The sequence below is a fragment of the Amblyomma mixtum genome, chromosome 3 (assembly GCF_055824585.1).
Source record: "Amblyomma mixtum isolate Tamu chromosome 3, ASM5582458v1, whole genome shotgun sequence".
NCBI classification, from domain to species: domain Eukaryota; kingdom Metazoa; phylum Arthropoda; class Arachnida; order Ixodida; family Ixodidae; genus Amblyomma; species Amblyomma mixtum.
In genome coordinates, this window is record NC_143014.1 from 225,570,645 (window position 1) to 225,586,833 (window position 16,189).

The 16,189-nt window shown below is 48.6% G+C and overlaps 2 pseudogenes across 1 annotated transcript in view; one reads left to right on the top strand and one right to left on the bottom strand.

The window, feature by feature from the left end:
• LOC149353873 (uncharacterized) overlaps positions 1 to 11,847 on the top strand; it is a 95,351-nt pseudogene extending 83,504 nt beyond the window's left edge. The window contains exons 4-6 of the transcript XR_016291122.1: positions 1,068 to 1,130; positions 7,018 to 7,180; positions 9,266 to 11,847. The product of XR_016291122.1 is annotated as an uncharacterized LOC149353873 (transcript). The remainder of the gene's footprint in view (positions 1 to 1,067; positions 1,131 to 7,017; positions 7,181 to 9,265) is intronic.
• LOC149353877 (uncharacterized) lies at positions 5,292 to 6,832 on the bottom strand (annotated as a pseudogene).
• Positions 11,848 to 16,189: the final 4,342 nt, after the last annotated feature.

Consider the following 16,189-nt stretch of genomic DNA (forward strand, 5'->3'; position numbering starts at 1 on the left):
TCTAGAAATTGATATGGCTCTTATTAATGGCCGGCTACAGAGCAAATGTTTAATCGAAACCAGTTGCCTAAACACCATAGCTATAAAGTTAATTATGAGAAATTACTCAGCCGGCTTTTGAGACGACTTCATTTAACCTATTTGCGTTGTCTGCCTACACTGGTATTATTCTGCTGCAGAACCAGTCTTCATAACCCAGAAAGCTCATTTTTAAAAATTAGTGGCAGACTTCCCTGAAGCACATTGTATTTGACCATCAATTTCGCATTAAGACGGCAGAGCAAAAAGTGAATTTTCGCGGTAACGTATGATGCACAGTTGAGAGGGCATACTCTGTAGGTGTTGATCAATTGGTTAGCACTGAATCATTATTCTGAAAAGGTTAAAAGTCTTGTGCAAGCACATAAATTACCTTTCATTGATTGTTATGTGTGTTTGCAGTGATGTCAAGCAGTCTTTACAGCCAAATGTCTAATTTTTCAGGCTAACTGACACGCAGCTGGAAGGATTATTTGTAAATCAAGAAATTGCAGACCTGGAGGTCTTGTACGCATTCCTGCGGCACAGCCTGAAGGGAGACGACGCACTTCAATGGCTCCTTATGTGTGACAAGGCAGCACAGGACATTGGCCGCCCGAAAGCACTGCTCAGTGGGGTATTCCCATTGCTGTGCATTTTCTTCAAGGAAAAGACAGAGCTCCTATTTCGTGTTTTTGAGGTGAGATTATTGCGGAAACGGATACTCAGTAGCCTCTCAGCACTGCCAAAACTTCTGCTTTATGACCGTAGATGAAACTTGCACACTCGAGGGCAGTTGCTCAGAGAGATTGTAGCCAGTGGCAAAGAAAAAGTGAATTAATCTACAATTAACATCCGTTAGTGTTTCAATAAAATTTCCTGGGCACTACCTCAAGGTTTACTGAAATGTAGAAGGCTGTGAACTTTCATTTTTGTAGTCCTGCTGCTGCAGTTCGGTAGATGTTCATTATTCCTGCAATTCTTCAGCGCATTTGCTACCTATGTGCCCTTATACCTCTGCTTATGATAACTGCTTCTTACCTCCACAGACATCAGCCTGTGTTGCTGAACTGAATAGCAACCTGCCCCCGCCCCAACGGTGGTTGTACTTGGTAAGATTTTTATGATTTTCTGGATGCTTTGAGCAGCAGTATAACCGTCTAAAAAGCATATCTGTAAAATATGAAACCTCATCAATAACAAAGAACTAGAATAACAACAGGAGAAGGGGGCTTGAACTACCCTCTAAGTCAGACTCAATGCAGCTCGATGAGGCATGCCCAGCAAGCTAAATTTACCATGCACATGCCGCAGTCTTCTCTTGGAGATGGTAGATGGCAGCATAATCCGCTGCTTGAACCCTGCTAGTGCAGATGTAGAATTGTGGTTTGTGGGCTATAAAATTAACCTCAGAGCTATATTTAGAAAATATCACATGCATTGCCATTCATTCATCTGCTCTTGTCCATTGCTTTATAAATAGCTTGAGCATCTACCATTAGCATGCTACATATTGTAACGGAAAATAGGGCGACAGGTCACTAACCACCAGAATACAGCAAGCAGCCAGCCAGCCAGCGCGAGACACTTCAACATCTTCGAAGACACTTCAGCGCCGCCTGAGAACACGAGGTGGCATTACTCCCCCTCCCAAAAAAATAAAAAAATAAAAGCGGGGTTGCAGTTCGGGCTGTGGAAAGAGAAAAAACAAAACAGCACAAGCACACAAAAATGTACAAGGGAGGGCGAAGGTGTCCCACGCGAAAACTAGTGGAACACTGAGCGTACTATCCATTACCGCGTGAAGTACGGTTTCATGCGGACAACGTGCACAACCTCAGAGCGGGGTGGGCGACGCTGAGGCTGCACAGTCCCATCAGGAAGAACTTCGTAGGTCACTTCTGTGACGCGGCGCAAAACTGTGTACGGTCCAAAGTAACGGCACATCAGTTTTTCAGACAAGCCTGGGAGGCGTACCGGGGTCCACACGCAAACTTGGTCACCCGGATGGTATTCGACGTGCCGATGACGGAGGTTGTAGCGGCGCGCATCCGTGCTCTGCTGCCACTGAATGTGGATACGGGCAAGTTGACGTGCTTCCTCGGCGCGCTGAGCGAACTGCTCGGCATCTGGCGTGAGTGGGTGGTCATCAGTGCAGCATGGAAGCGTTGCGTCCAGCATCGTCTGCACGTCACGTCCGTAGACCAGACGAAATGGTGTAAATCGAATTGTCTCCTGGGTGGCCGTGTTGTAAGCGTATGTGACGTACGGGAGAATCTCGTCCCAGGTTTTGTGCTGCGAGTCTATGTACATTGCGATCATGTCGGCGATCGTTCTGTTGAGTCTCTTTGTGAGCCCGTTCGTCTGTGGGTGGCAGTGGTTTTGCGATGGTTCATGTGGCTGAGCTCGAACACGTCGCGCATGAGCTGTGCCGTAAACGCCGTACCTCGATCAGTGATTATGTGGGACGGTGCGCCATGACGCTGCACGATTTGTTGCATAAAAAACTGGGCGATCTCAGATGACGTACCGCGCTGCACCGCCTTAGTTTCCGCATACCTTGTTAAATAGTCGGTCGCGACTATGATCCATTTATGACCGGTCGATGACACGGAATGGGCCCAGAAGATCGATGCCGACTTGATCAAACGGCGTCCGAGGCGGTTCAATAGGTTGGAGCAAACCCGCTGGCTTGAGAGGAGGCGCCTTACGACGTTGGCAATCGCGGCAGCCTCTGACGTAACGCTGGACGGCGTGAGAAAGTTTGGGCCAATAATACGCCTGGCGCACGCGTGCAAGTGTGCGGGCAAAGCCCAAGTGGCCGGAGGTCGGCTCATCGTGACAAGCAAGAAGGATATCGGCGCGGAGATCTGCCGGAACAACGAGGAGGTGCGCTCGGTCAACAGTGCTGGAGTTTTTCTTAAACAAAATGCCGTTCCGGAGACATAAGGCTGGCAGGTTCCTAGAAAATTGGCGGGGTACGACAGAAGCTCGGCCCTCCAGATAATCAATGATAGGTCGCAGGTCTGGGTCAGCTCGCTGTCGGGTCATTAAGTCTAAGTCGCTGACAACTTCAATCCTCCTCTATGCTATCATCCGCTAACCCAACGGATGCGCGAGAGAGTGCGTCAGCGTCTTCGTGCGTCTGGCCAGATTTGTGCACAATGGTGTGGTCGAATTCTTGGAGGCGGAGGCTCCATCGGGCTAGGCGCCCCGATGGGTCGCGAAGATTGGCAAGCCAGCACAACGAATGGTGGTCGGTAACTACTTTGAACGGGCGGCCGTAGAGGTACGGACGAAATTTCATGGTTGCCCACACAACCGCAAGGCATTCTTTTTCTGTGGTCGAATAGTTTGTTTCAGCGCTAGAAAGCGTGCGGCTTGCATACACGATGATTCTTTCCACGCCACCTTGGTGTTGGACGAGTACGGCGCCGAGGCCGACGTTGCTCGCGTCGGTGTGGACTTCGGTTTCAGCCTCTTCATCAAAGTGCGCAAGAACAGGGGTTGTTAGCAGTCGTCTGCGCAGCTCGGCAAAAGCCTCCTGCTGCTCGGTAGCCCACACGAACTGTGTATCATTGCGCGTGAGGTGGTACAGGGGTGCGGCAATCTTTGAAAAGTCGGCGATGAAGCGGCAGTAATATGTGCACTGACCCAAAAAACGTTGCACTTTTCTTTGTTGCAGGAACAGGAAAGTTGGCGACGGCAGCAGTTTTCTCGGGGTCGGGCTTAACGCCATCGGCACTCACGAGGTGACCGATAAACCTCAACTCTTTGTACCCAAAGTGGCACTTCTCTGGCTTTTGGCGTTAAGTCGGCCGATCGGAGGGCATCTAATACTGTCCTCAGGCGTTCAAGGTGTTCGGCAAAGGTTTTAGAAAATACGACGACATCATCGAGATAAACCAAACAAGTTTGCCATTTTAGTCCAGCGAGAACGGTATCCATCATCCGCTGGAAAGTTGCCGGCGCTGAACATAGCCCAAAAGGTAGCACTTTAAATTCGTACAGTCCGTCGGGTGTCACGAACGCCGTTTTTTCCCGGTCCCGCTCGTCGGCCTCTATCTGCCAGTACCCACTCTTTAAATCAACGGAGGAGAAGTACTGGGCGCGACGAAGTCTGTCGAGCGAGTCGTCGATACGAGGCAGCGGGTAGACGTCTTTTTTAGTGATGTTGTTCAGTTTTCGATAATCCACGCAGAAGCGGAGTGTCCCATCCTTTTTCTTCACCAGCACGACAGGTGAAGACCAGGGGCTGTTGGAAGGTTGAATTATTCCATCTGAGAGCATCTCCTTCACCTGCGTTTGGATCGCCTCACGCTCCTTCGGTGATATACGGTACGGCTGCTGATGGATAGGGCGGGCATCGTCGGGCATAATGGTGCGGTGCTTGAGAAGAGCCGTTTGCCGGACTTTCGACGAAGAAGCGAAACAGGTAGCGTATTCGAGTAGGAGGGCACGTAGTTCTCGCTGCTGAGTCACCGAAAGGTCCGGGCTGATGTCAAGGGATGGGCACACAGTTCTAACAGCTTCAAACGCGAAACATTCAGAAACCTCCGCTAAGGGGTCGGCGAATGCGATGGCAGTAGCACGAAAAAGGTGCCGGGGCTCGTTAGAGAAGTTAGTCACCAGGAGCTCAGAGCAGCCGTCGCGGAGATGGATGAGACTTCGCACTGAGCAGATGCCGTGGGTGAGCAAAAGGGACAGGTTGCCTTCTGCGACCGCTGTCCCTTCACGTAGTCCGTCGCAGTGAACACTCACAAAAACACTGGCACGTGGCGGAATCCAAACGCTCTCGGCGGATATTCGAAGGGCGGCACGGCGTTGACAGTCGTCGGAATAAACATCAGCTTTCTCGGTAGAAAATGTGACAGTGCGCTTTCGGCGGTCAATAATAGCTCCATACTCCCGGAGAAAATCAACGCCAAGGATACAGTCACGGGAGCAGTCAGGTAGAACTAGGCAGCTGACAACAAATGTGGAGCTGCGAATTTGGACTCTTGCTGTGCATAGGCCAAGCGGAGTTACGACATGTCCGCCAGCCGTGCGAATCTGCGTGCCGGACCATGGCGTCATTACTTTTTTAAGAAGCGCCGCTAGCTTTCCGCTCAAAATCGAGAAATCAGCGCCAGTGTCCACCAAAGCACTAACCTTATAGCCATCGAGAAGCACGGGTATATCCAACGAGAATCGATCTCCGAGTTCAGGTACTGCAGTCGTTGCCTTTAAATCACGGTCGGTCGCTGTTCGCGTTGTCGGGGGGTCTTGTTCGCATCGATTGCCAGCGGCCTCGCCCCCTGAGGTCGCTCTCTTTAGTTTTTCCGGCGGGGACTTGGCGACCGTCTCTGCGCCATCCAGGAGGAGCTTTGGGGCTGTGGTGAAGGTCGGCGTGGTGACGGAGACCGAGACTGCCGCTGGGGAATTGTCGCCATGCGCTGCTGGGCTACGTAATCCTTGATCTCCCGGGGTCGTTGACCTCTTGGTGGACGGGGCATGTCGATAGGGAACCCCTGCAGCCCAAGCTGTCAATACGGGCACTGGCGATACAGATGACCGGGTTCCCCGCAGTGAAAGCAGAGACGCCGCCGATCTGGAGCACGCCACAGGTCTGTCTTCCGCTGGGGCGATCGTCGATTGTCGATATAGTACGTGTCGGGGTGTGCGGAAAACAGCGAGCCTTGACTGGACGGAGGAAACTGCGCCGAAGAGGGCGCAGGACGTTGCAAGGCTTCAGCATACGTTGGACGACGGCACTCCGTGGGTAAAGGCGGCGGGTCAACGGACGGGAACGAATGTCTCAAGGCTTGAACCTCTTCGCGGACAAGGCTGGTGAGAGAGCCGGCCGTCGGCAGGGGAGAACCAAAAAGCGCCCGGAGCTCTTCGCGCACAACGGAGCGGATCAGGTCGCGGAGAAGAGCAGGGTTAGCCCCAAAGGCAGGAAGCGGCTCTGTAAGTGAAGCGGCGAGTACCGGCCGGTTGTAGCTGGTAGACAGCCGCAGGAGCATCTTCTCCATCATGACCACTTCCGTGAGAAATTCAGCAACAGTCCCAGGTGGACTGCGCACGAGGCCAGCGAAAAGTTGCTCCTTAACGCCGCGCATGAGTTCGCGCACCTTTTTATCTTCGGGCATGGCCGGGTCAGCTCGCCGGAAGAGCCGAGTCATATCCTCCACGTACATGCTTACAGTCTCATTCGGCATCTGAATGCGAGACTGCAAAGCCCGTTCTCGACGATCCGTGCTGGTGTAGGTCTCCAGCAGGCGTCGGCGGAACTCGTGCCATGATGTTAGGGCGTCTTCTCGGTTTTCGTACCAGGTACGTGCACCATCCTCGAGACTAAAGAAGACATTTCAAAGCTTGGCGGCGTCGTCCCACTGGTTGAATGAGGCCACGCGTTCAAACTCGAGAAGCCAGTCTTCTACGTCTTCGAGCTGGCTGCCGTGGAATGGTTTGGGCAGTCGCGGATTCTGCAAGGTGTAGTAGGGTGCAGCTTGCATGACAGGTCGATGGGTGGGTGCTCTGGCAGACTCCAAAGGCCTGTGTTCGGGAGGTAGGCCTTGGTTTCTCCGGCTAGCACGGTGTACAGGGGTGTCCACTAGCGAAGGACTGGAGCCCAGGGTATCCGGAGGAGTATGAGACATATACGGGGATCTTTACCCAGCGCCTACACCAAAATATGTAACGGAAAATAGGGCGACAGGTCGCTAACCACCAGAATACAGCAAGCAGCCAGCCAGCCAGCGCGAGACACTTCAACGTCTTCGAAGACACTTCAGCGCCAGCTGAGAACACCAGGTGGCAATATAGAGGTGCTGAGAATGTTTTTTGTGAGCTGTGCTGACATGACTAGCTATGTGCAAAAAATTTGTATGCCTCATGTTCATATTATAATGCCAAAAATTATTCTTCCGAGCTGTAGCATTTAAAAAAAAATTGCTCCACAATTGTTAACATCTAATCTGAACTCGGTTTTTGGCACTAAAGGAGATTTCTTTTCAGGCACAAGCGTCTTTGATTTTACATGCATTGTGACGCTTGATGGAGCGAGGTGCTTTGAAGGCCTGAGCTTTCTGGCTGCCATGGAGATCCTTTTTGCTGCATACTTTTGTCTCAACATCAAATACAGTCAAGAAGTGCAAGCCACATTGGAATTCATTCAGAGGTAAGCACATAAATTTTTCTCTTGTGTATCGGCAAGTTTTTTCCATATCTATCTCTCTGACTTTTGCAGTAGCCTAATACTCAGTGAGACGTGAGAAAAAGCTGCATGCAAACCCCATAAGCCTGGCATCTCTCCCACAACATCTGACATTGTTGTGATTAAATGTGCATGTGCATTTTGTGCGTGGTTTGACAACCTTAATAATACGAACTGATGGGCGAGTAGGTCGAACATTACGGTGCAACGGCGCTGTGGCACATGGACAAAGAAATGACACAACTACTTATCTTAACTATGTGGCTCAAGCATGTGTGAAGCTGCTAGGAGTTGGATGGCTTGTGTCAGAAATCGGGAGTCTGCTGTGTTTTCCAGGGCATGCAACCATGACTTTCATTCTTTTGTTAGTTTTTTTATGCCATTCTCGGGTGGCAACTGCTGTTGTATCAAAGAAATAAGAAATATGAACGCATGAAATGCAAGAAATCCTTGGTGAACCCTGCTGTTTCAGGGAAGGCCAGGAGAATAGTAGGCAGGATTTAATTAAGCTTCATTCTAACAAGGCAGCTAGTAAAGAATATTTATTTTCATATGCTAAACATCCTTGAGCCCTCCTCCAGAGATGAGTTGCAATTGAATGTGCTGTAGTTGCAAACTAAGCCCAGTGAAAGATGCTAGTCTCTTTCTATTCTCCAAAACCACGAAGAGTTGTGCTATAGGACGACATGCACACACGTCCGCTCAACCTGTCTGCTTACTGTGTATTGTTCTTTTGGGCTGTTCTTCATGGCTTTATAGAAGTCTTGAAGGCTAGCTTTTATGCGAGTATGGCTCGGTTAATAATTTTCTTCAGCTCTTTCAATCATTTGGCTGAGTAATAAAATCAGAGCTTGGCTGTATTGTCTAGTCATGTGTAACATCCCTAGTTCACAAAAACCTATGATTTCAGCATTTTTGTGCAATGATGTGCTAGCAGCCACATTATCTTTTTTTGGACGATAATGTGTCTGTAGAAACCAGTACAATGACAGAACGATAGGAATGTGATTGTTTTTAATGTGAACTTTTAGGAACGGTACAACCTGGTAATGAACAAAGTTCTGCTGATGCCTTGATATGTTTGCTACTCTTCTGCTCATGCAAGCCAGCACAACAAGTGCTGCGGCTTGGCAGCAACACTCTCACATATTTGTATGAGAAATTTACAGACGGGCACCTGCCAAAAGCAGCGCTACCATATAATGCATGAATCTAGAACGAGTTTCTTTTTCAAAATCGTATGCTTCAGAAAGCACCTCGCGTTCTATTGGAGCCAAAGTATGAATAGAGCGCAATTTTTTTTTCTCACTCTGGTACACCCACAGCGAGCTCACAGGACAGGCTCATGAGCTGTGAGGGAAAGCAAACTTTTTGATGACCAGAAACGCGGAAAGAAAACCGTGCAGACTACTGAGAAAGAAGAGAAGGGACTGAAAGAGCCTTGAGTAGTAGGGAAGCGAAAAAATGCTGAATATGCACAGAACTGTACTGTACGGGCCGCGAAGCATTAAGACAGGAAGCGATGGCATGCGAGCCATTGCTGTGTGTGAGGCTGTGTACGTGAATGTGGGGGAGCATTCCTCCAGAATATTGCAGATTCTTCATTTGCAAGTCACAGAATTCAAAATTTTTTGCCAAAATTAGAAGCTGAGGCATATGGCAGTAACTGCGCTGTGGCTTATGCACAAGGCATATCTCTCGGGACAGAAATTGGTTGTATAAAGAATTCCAAATCAGAATGCACTGAGTAACTGCAGTGTCTGGAACAAGTTACTGTTGCCTGCCTAATACTGGAGTCATTTGCTCTCTTGGCATCACAGCATGCCTTACTCTGTGTGCTTTTATTGCTTTGTTTTGCTTGAAAAGCTAGTATAACCATGTAAATGATGTTAATATGTACCGTTATTTCCACAGAAGTGGCGCTAAGAGAGCATTGGACTGTTGGGAATCAAACTCAACCTAACGGCAGTTATGCATTTAGACTAGCCCTAAAATTCTGCAGGTCTAAGCAGGATAATCTAGCTTCTAAATGTGTCTTTTCCTTTTCAGGCAATTGGTGGGGATGAACCCAGAGGAAAGGAGCCGGCAGTTGTCCCGGAGGATAACCTCAGTCCACCCAAAAGTGCACAGTACCCTTCAGCAGCTTGAAAAGTTCAAAAAAAGTGGCAGGATTGCATGGCTCAGATTTAGTGTGGTTATTAACTCTGATATCAGAGCTTAGATATTGGATTATTGTGTAGAGCAAATTTAGTGTGTTTATGAACTCTGATATCAGATTAGATATTGGATTTAGTAGCTTTTGCAAATAACTTTTATTTATATCATTCAATGTAGATTCTCTGTATAGCTTGCTTTTGCTATTTTTTGTACCTCTGTGTTCTTAATTAAAACTTTCTAAAACTATTTAATTTCTATGCAATATTTATTCCTAGATTGCGTCTCTGCCCGAAAATTTTTGAAGGAGATGCAGAGAAGTACTGCATATAGACACATGTATATGTACAAATTTTGTGGCTTTTCTAGCTTTGTACACACAGATGTGTTATTGCATCGACTACCAGTGACAGGCTACAGACATGACATATTTACCATGCATAGCATGCCTCTGACCTGAACGTGGGCCTGGCCCCAATCAAAAAATACGGGAGTGTAACATTGCGTATTATGTGCCGTAAAGCATTGAACAGCATGTGTTCAGTCAACTTTCAAAACTGGCCATGGGCTGCTCGTAAATGCTACGGGACATGCATATGTTAGCACCTTTGCTGTCTAATGTACAGTGCAGCATAAGAACAGAACATGGGGTGTAGTCGTATAAACAGATCATGTCATGTTAATTCAGTTGCAGCACATATGCTGTACATTATTATGACAGTTGATGTAACGTCAGCATAAAAACTGCACATACACCATGGTATACAGAACATTTGATGTCATAACAGAGTTTATTTATTTTATTTATTATTACCCTCAGGGTATAAACATTACAGAGGGGAGTGGGTTTTAATCAATAAACAAACAAAAAGTATGCACAGCAACAAGAACATACAAGTAATACTGTAAGTGACAGTTAAGTTTGGTTAAAAAATGATGTAAACAAAGTCCCCTAACACTTAATATAACACAATGAAATTCGCGATAACGTTTGAGTGTACACAGTGGTGAAATTAAATAATATATGAACACACAGGAAGGAGGTAGGTTTTATACAATGTTAAGAAAAACTCGCATGGTCTATATTGCGCACGGCAGACTGAAATAACCAAAATTTATCGATTGTTGCAACGGAAGAGGGAAGGCGGTTCCAGTCTTTAGATGGTATGTATGAATCGGAGAAACATTTAGGGTTGCATGAATTTATGCCAACCTTGTGAGCGTTGTCAATGCGCGATGATACATATGAAGGCGGAATGAGCAATTTATCGTGTAAGTCATCATGGTAAAATATCTTATGAAAGAGGAATAACCGTGCATGGTTTCGAGGAAATGTGAGGGGTAGCAGATTGAGATTAGATTTCATTGAGGATGCACTAGCGGTGCGGTGATAATTAGAGATGAAACAAGCTGCATTATTTTGAATCATTTCTAGCTGGTTAATGAGATCAGTAGTGCCCGGGTCCCAAACTGAAGATGCGTATTCAAGTTGCGAACGAACTAACGTTTTTTAAAAGAGAAGCTTGGTACTAGAAGGGGCCGAGCGATAGTTCCGTTTTAAGTAGCCTAGCATGCGGTTAGCTTTGTTGACAATGAATTCGACATGACTGTTCCAGCTAAGGTTAGAAGCGATATGAATGCCTAGGTACTTGTATGACGCTACTGATTCGAGAGCTACATTGTTAAAGGGGCCCTGCACCATAATCTGAGTGCATTGTTTTTGTAATTGTTGAGTTATGGCGACGCTATTACCACCGGTCATAACACGCATATTTTTGTATTTAATATTTTAAGTTGCTCGAGAATCAAAACCATGGCACTAACGGCGTCGGCACACAGCGGTGTTCTTTTGCATTTTTGCAGCGGATATGACTTCAGCTGGCGAGCGATTATGATTGGATGAACAACTAATAACGAGCTAATTGTGTTCGTGAGCAAAAATATCTTATAATTTGTTGTGTGCTTTTATATTAAATTGAAAAAAAACGCATCTTTTCTTACACAAAAGCATTTCAAAGCTTGTTAGAAAAAAAAGCCCCAGCAGAGGCGCTGGCTATTACTTTGCATCAAAGAACTTCGTGGCCTCCTGCTGCGCCGCTCTGCCCAAGATCCACCCACAACCGGTGTCGCACTTCGCCGCCGTGCAGCAGTTCCTGAGCGCTGCTTGGCTTGGTATACAAATATCGCAAGGAAAGACAAGATCACCTTGTTATCAGAAAGACTGCCAGCTATACTCGAGCAGCGACAAAGCATGCCTACTTATGTGGCGAGCTTACGGCAACGGCACCGCTCGCGGGCGCTCCGGGCGACGAGCTCTGCTGCTGCCTGGCTGCCGTGGTCGTCGCTAGGCCTATAGCTCGTCTCGCGTCGAAGCCGCAGCGGCCGGCGCTCGGAAGGCGCCTGCGCTATAATAAAAGGCCTACTCTTCACACCGCTTTTCTGTCAACAGCATTATCTCGCAATAAAATAATAGCGTGGTGAATTTCCGCTACGCCCTCAGCAGCGGAGCTAGCGGGCGCCAGTCGAGCCGGACCCCGTCGGGTCAGAGGCAGCTGCGAGGCGGTTCTCGCAACAAATTCGCTCGTGCCACAGTTGTCCCTTTTACCAGCAACTCGGTATTGGCCAGTGACCCAGAAAAATGATATATTTCTCATTTTCCTATCCCAGGCTTTATTACTTACGTCAAGAACACTCTTTAGCACGTTTTTATGACGCCGGCAGACGGGATCCCGTCTGCTGGCATTCAGGCTGGCCGGCCGGCAGGCTCGGCTTACTTCACGTTCGCACAAGAAAATACAAAAACAACCATGCTACCTGAAAGGATGCTTTCTACCGCGTGTTGCGTAAATCAGAGAAAATCGAAAAAAAATTCTCTCGGCCTAACTGCACGTTTGTTCGGGCTCAAATTTCGCACAGAGGTTGCATTTGGCGGTCAGTTTTGTTTTATACCACATTTAGGTGGGGTACTTGCCTGATTCGGTCAGAATTATTTGGAAATCCCCATCGTCTGCGGCGACGGTGAACCAAAATCGAAAGACTTCGCAGCAATGGTACGCGTGGCGCCATTGCTGCGATGACAGCGCGCGCCTTCCATGGCATCCTCAGAATTGTACGTGGCACACACAGCCGAGTCGGCGTGGAAGAAACTAAGTGTACAGGAATGAAGACATTGTGCGTCGTCGAATCAGTTGAATAAACGACTGTAGCCCAGAAACAATTTGTTTTTAATGAAGCAGTTCCCCCCGACCTTTTTCAGTTTACGGCGTCGCTCTACCCCGGCCCAGCATGGCGATCCTCTGCGCAATGCTCAGGATGGCGTCTGCGGGCCGCCGCAGCCCAGAAAACTGGCAAGGATGCAGTGGGGTCGTGCGGGGATCCTGGGGTGTGCCTCCAATTCCTCTTACAATGTTTTTTTTCTCTCTCTCTGTAGGGCGGGAAGACTGGTCGGTTCCGCAGGCCTGCTGCGCGGTGGTGGCGGCGGATCGTTGTGCGCAGGGCCTGTTGAGACCATGGGTCCAGGCCTTTGTGGACATTTGAGCGTGTGGGCCTTCAACTCCGAAGACACGACGTGGGACGCTGGGATGTCATTAGCAGGGTTGTTCTTTCTACGTACAAAAGTTAGCGCAAAACACGACACTCACAAGAAAGGTGGACAGGTTCTACACTTGGACAGGTGGATGCACAACCTGCTGTCTGCACTGGTGTCTAGGGTTGAGCGGGCACCGTACAAAGGGGTCTCCTGCTGTGGATGGAAATGTGGCCACATCCGAGTTCGGTCAAGAGATGACACTGGCAACACAGGAGATGATACAGCACCGATGATGACACGGTGAACTACACTTCAAACACTCCGCAAGTGTGGCAGCAGCTCACGATGTGCAGCTGGCGGAACGATAGAAGCTGGGAGAACAACAAAGGTGGATGTAGAATGGCGAAGGCTGGGCCCAAAAACGGTCTAGCGCGACTGCAGCACAGCCACTTTGGGCGGCCGAAACACTTCTATAATGAAATTCAAAAGCACAAATGAAAATGATATTGAACAACAAAAAGAAATTAATATTTTAATGACCACGTTTCATAAAATAGGTAAATTATTTCAGCAAAACATCACGCCGAATTTTGTAATTTTTTTGCAACGGTCTTGTTGCGCCCTCTGCTGATGACTGTGCGGTGCATTTGCAGCGCTACTTTGCAGGCCTTGTTTCGGTCCCGGCCACAGTGGCTGCAGGACATGCTGCGGGAGACGAAGCGATTTCATATCTCCAACTGCCTGCTATGGCGCGCCTTGGAAAGCGTGCAGATTAAGCTCGCCGGTCTCGAAATGGCTCCTTTAAGAAGTTTTTGTCGTCCTTGCCCGTCGCTTCTCTGTCACCGTTTGGCAAGATCTGCACCCCGCTGCACCGCTACAGCGTTTCCTTCGGTGTACGGCCAGTGCGAAACCTTTTCCCGAGGCTTCGCGCTCATCGTTTCAAGCGCTTAGCTCTGCATTTCAGTGAGCTTGCGGCATGTGAAGAAACATTGCTCCGTGGCACATTGTGACAGCGTGGGTTGTACCGTGGGTGTCTTACCAAGACTACATCGCTTCCCTCTGGACTTTCGCAGGTGAGCTCTTGCCGTTGTCGTCTGCTCTATCGACTGTTGCGGAAATAAACGCGCCCCGTAAAATGCTTCTTTCAGCTAAACGGGCTCACTGTTCGAGCTCAAATTTCGCATAGAAATGGCATTTGGTCGGCAGAATTGTTTAATACCACGTTTGCTTGGGGTACTTACCTGATTCGAACAGAATAAGTCGGATATTCACATCGTCTGCGGCGACGATGAAGAAAATTAAACTGCTCTGCCAGATAGATAGATAGATAGATACTTGAGGCCGTACCCTTTGTAACGGGCGGGCACCACTAAAGTGAGCACCCAGACCAAACAAAAAACGAGGTGAAAGCGCACAAGAAAGGAGAGAAAAAATAAAAAAATAAAAAAAACGCAAAGTTCAGAGCAAGGAGTTCGCTCATCGACCGCGTTCACATTCGACTCTGCGGTTTCGCGCGGTTAGACACAGTGCGCCACCAAAGAGTCAGTCGACGCTTGGTTCGCAGCACACCCTCGCTCTTGAGCTTGGAGTTGTCTCCCTCGTCGTCCACCGCAGGATCGTGAAAGCCGAGCGCCTGAGGGAATGTGGTGCCCTCTGTCGGCATCGGATGGAGTCTCTGGCACGACATCACCAGGTGCTCGATGGTCTCCTCCGCATTGCCACACGCTCGGCATAGTGCTGCCTGTGCTTCTGATGTTGCATCGAAGCGACGGCGGTACACCAGTGTCCGCAGCGCTCCGGCCCGGGCCTCAAACAGCAGTGTGCTACCAAGGCCGTTGTCAAAGATCTTTTCGGGTCCGATGCTGTTCTTGCACTCGCGGTACACAGCCAGTGTCGGTTTTTCAGCGAGCGCCTGCAGCCACTGCTTATTCTCCAGTTCTTGGACCCGTCTCCTTGCCTCCTGTTTCCACGCCGTTGCTGATTTGGCATTTATGGGTGTCTGGAAAAGGCCATACTTGCCTTGTATCCGGTGGAGGCGCTTCACCCATGTAGTGCGTAGGCATGTCGCAGCGAGGTATTCAAAGACCCGCCTAGCCCATCGGTCGCGGCTCATGAACTGGAGTCGACCGCGGTACTCTAGCTTGCTGCATGCCTCCCTTGCCTCAAAACTAGACCATCCAAGGTCGCCATCGCACCGGTGGCGCCATCTCGTTTGTTGGTGGTGAACTATCGCCCCAGTGGCGCCATCTCGTTGGTTGGTGGTGAACAATGAGCAATAGAGCGAGGTTCGGGGGGGTTTGAAGACGGTCTTTCAACTGGTTTTTCAATGCTCACAGAAAACTTAGCTTGGCAAAACTAAGTTTTCAGCAAGCTAACTCGGTTTTTGGCACTAAAGGAGATTTCTTTCCAGGCACAAGCGTCTTTGATTTTACATGCATTGTGGCGCTTGATGGAGCGAGGTGCTTTGAAGGCCTGAGCTTTCTGCCTGCCATGGAGATCCTTTTTGCTGCATACTTTTGTCTCAACATCAAATACAGTCAAGAAGTGCAAGCCACATTGGAATTCAATCAGAGGTAAGCACATAAATTTTTCTCTTGCGTATCGGCACGTTTTTGCCATATCTATCTCTCTGACTGTTGCAGTAGCCTTATACTCAGTGAGACGTGAGAAAAAGCTGCATGCAAACTCCATAAGCCTGGCATCTCTCCCACAACATCTGACATTGTTGCGATTAAATGTGCATGTGCATTTTGTGCGTGGTTTGACAACCTTAATAATACGAACTGATGGACGAGTAGGTCGAACATTACGGTGAAACGGCGCTGTGGCACATGGACTAAGAAATGACACAACTACTTATCTCAACTATGTGGCTCAAGCATATGTGAAGCTGCTAGGAGTTGGATGGCTTGTGTCAGAAATCGGGAGTCCGCTGTGCTTTCCAGTGCATGCAACCATGGCTTTCATTCTTTTGTTACAGTTTTTTTATGCCATGCTCGGGGTGGCCCCAAGCAGCACTGTCCGATGGCCTTTCATTGCACACGTCTTGGAATCCTCTTGGTGGCCATCATACTTGGCCAGGATTCTGTTTCCTTGATAGGAGATAACTTGGGCACCATGCTGAATGCAATTAAATAGGACGACCATTGGTCATATTGCTTGGCAACTCTTTGGCCACCGTGCACGATCCGTTCTGAATTCGCTGAATATTCGTATAACACACCCCGGCTAAAAAAAATTCATGGGGCACTTTGACGATCTAAAGAGCGTGAGGCGAAAGGCATTCCATG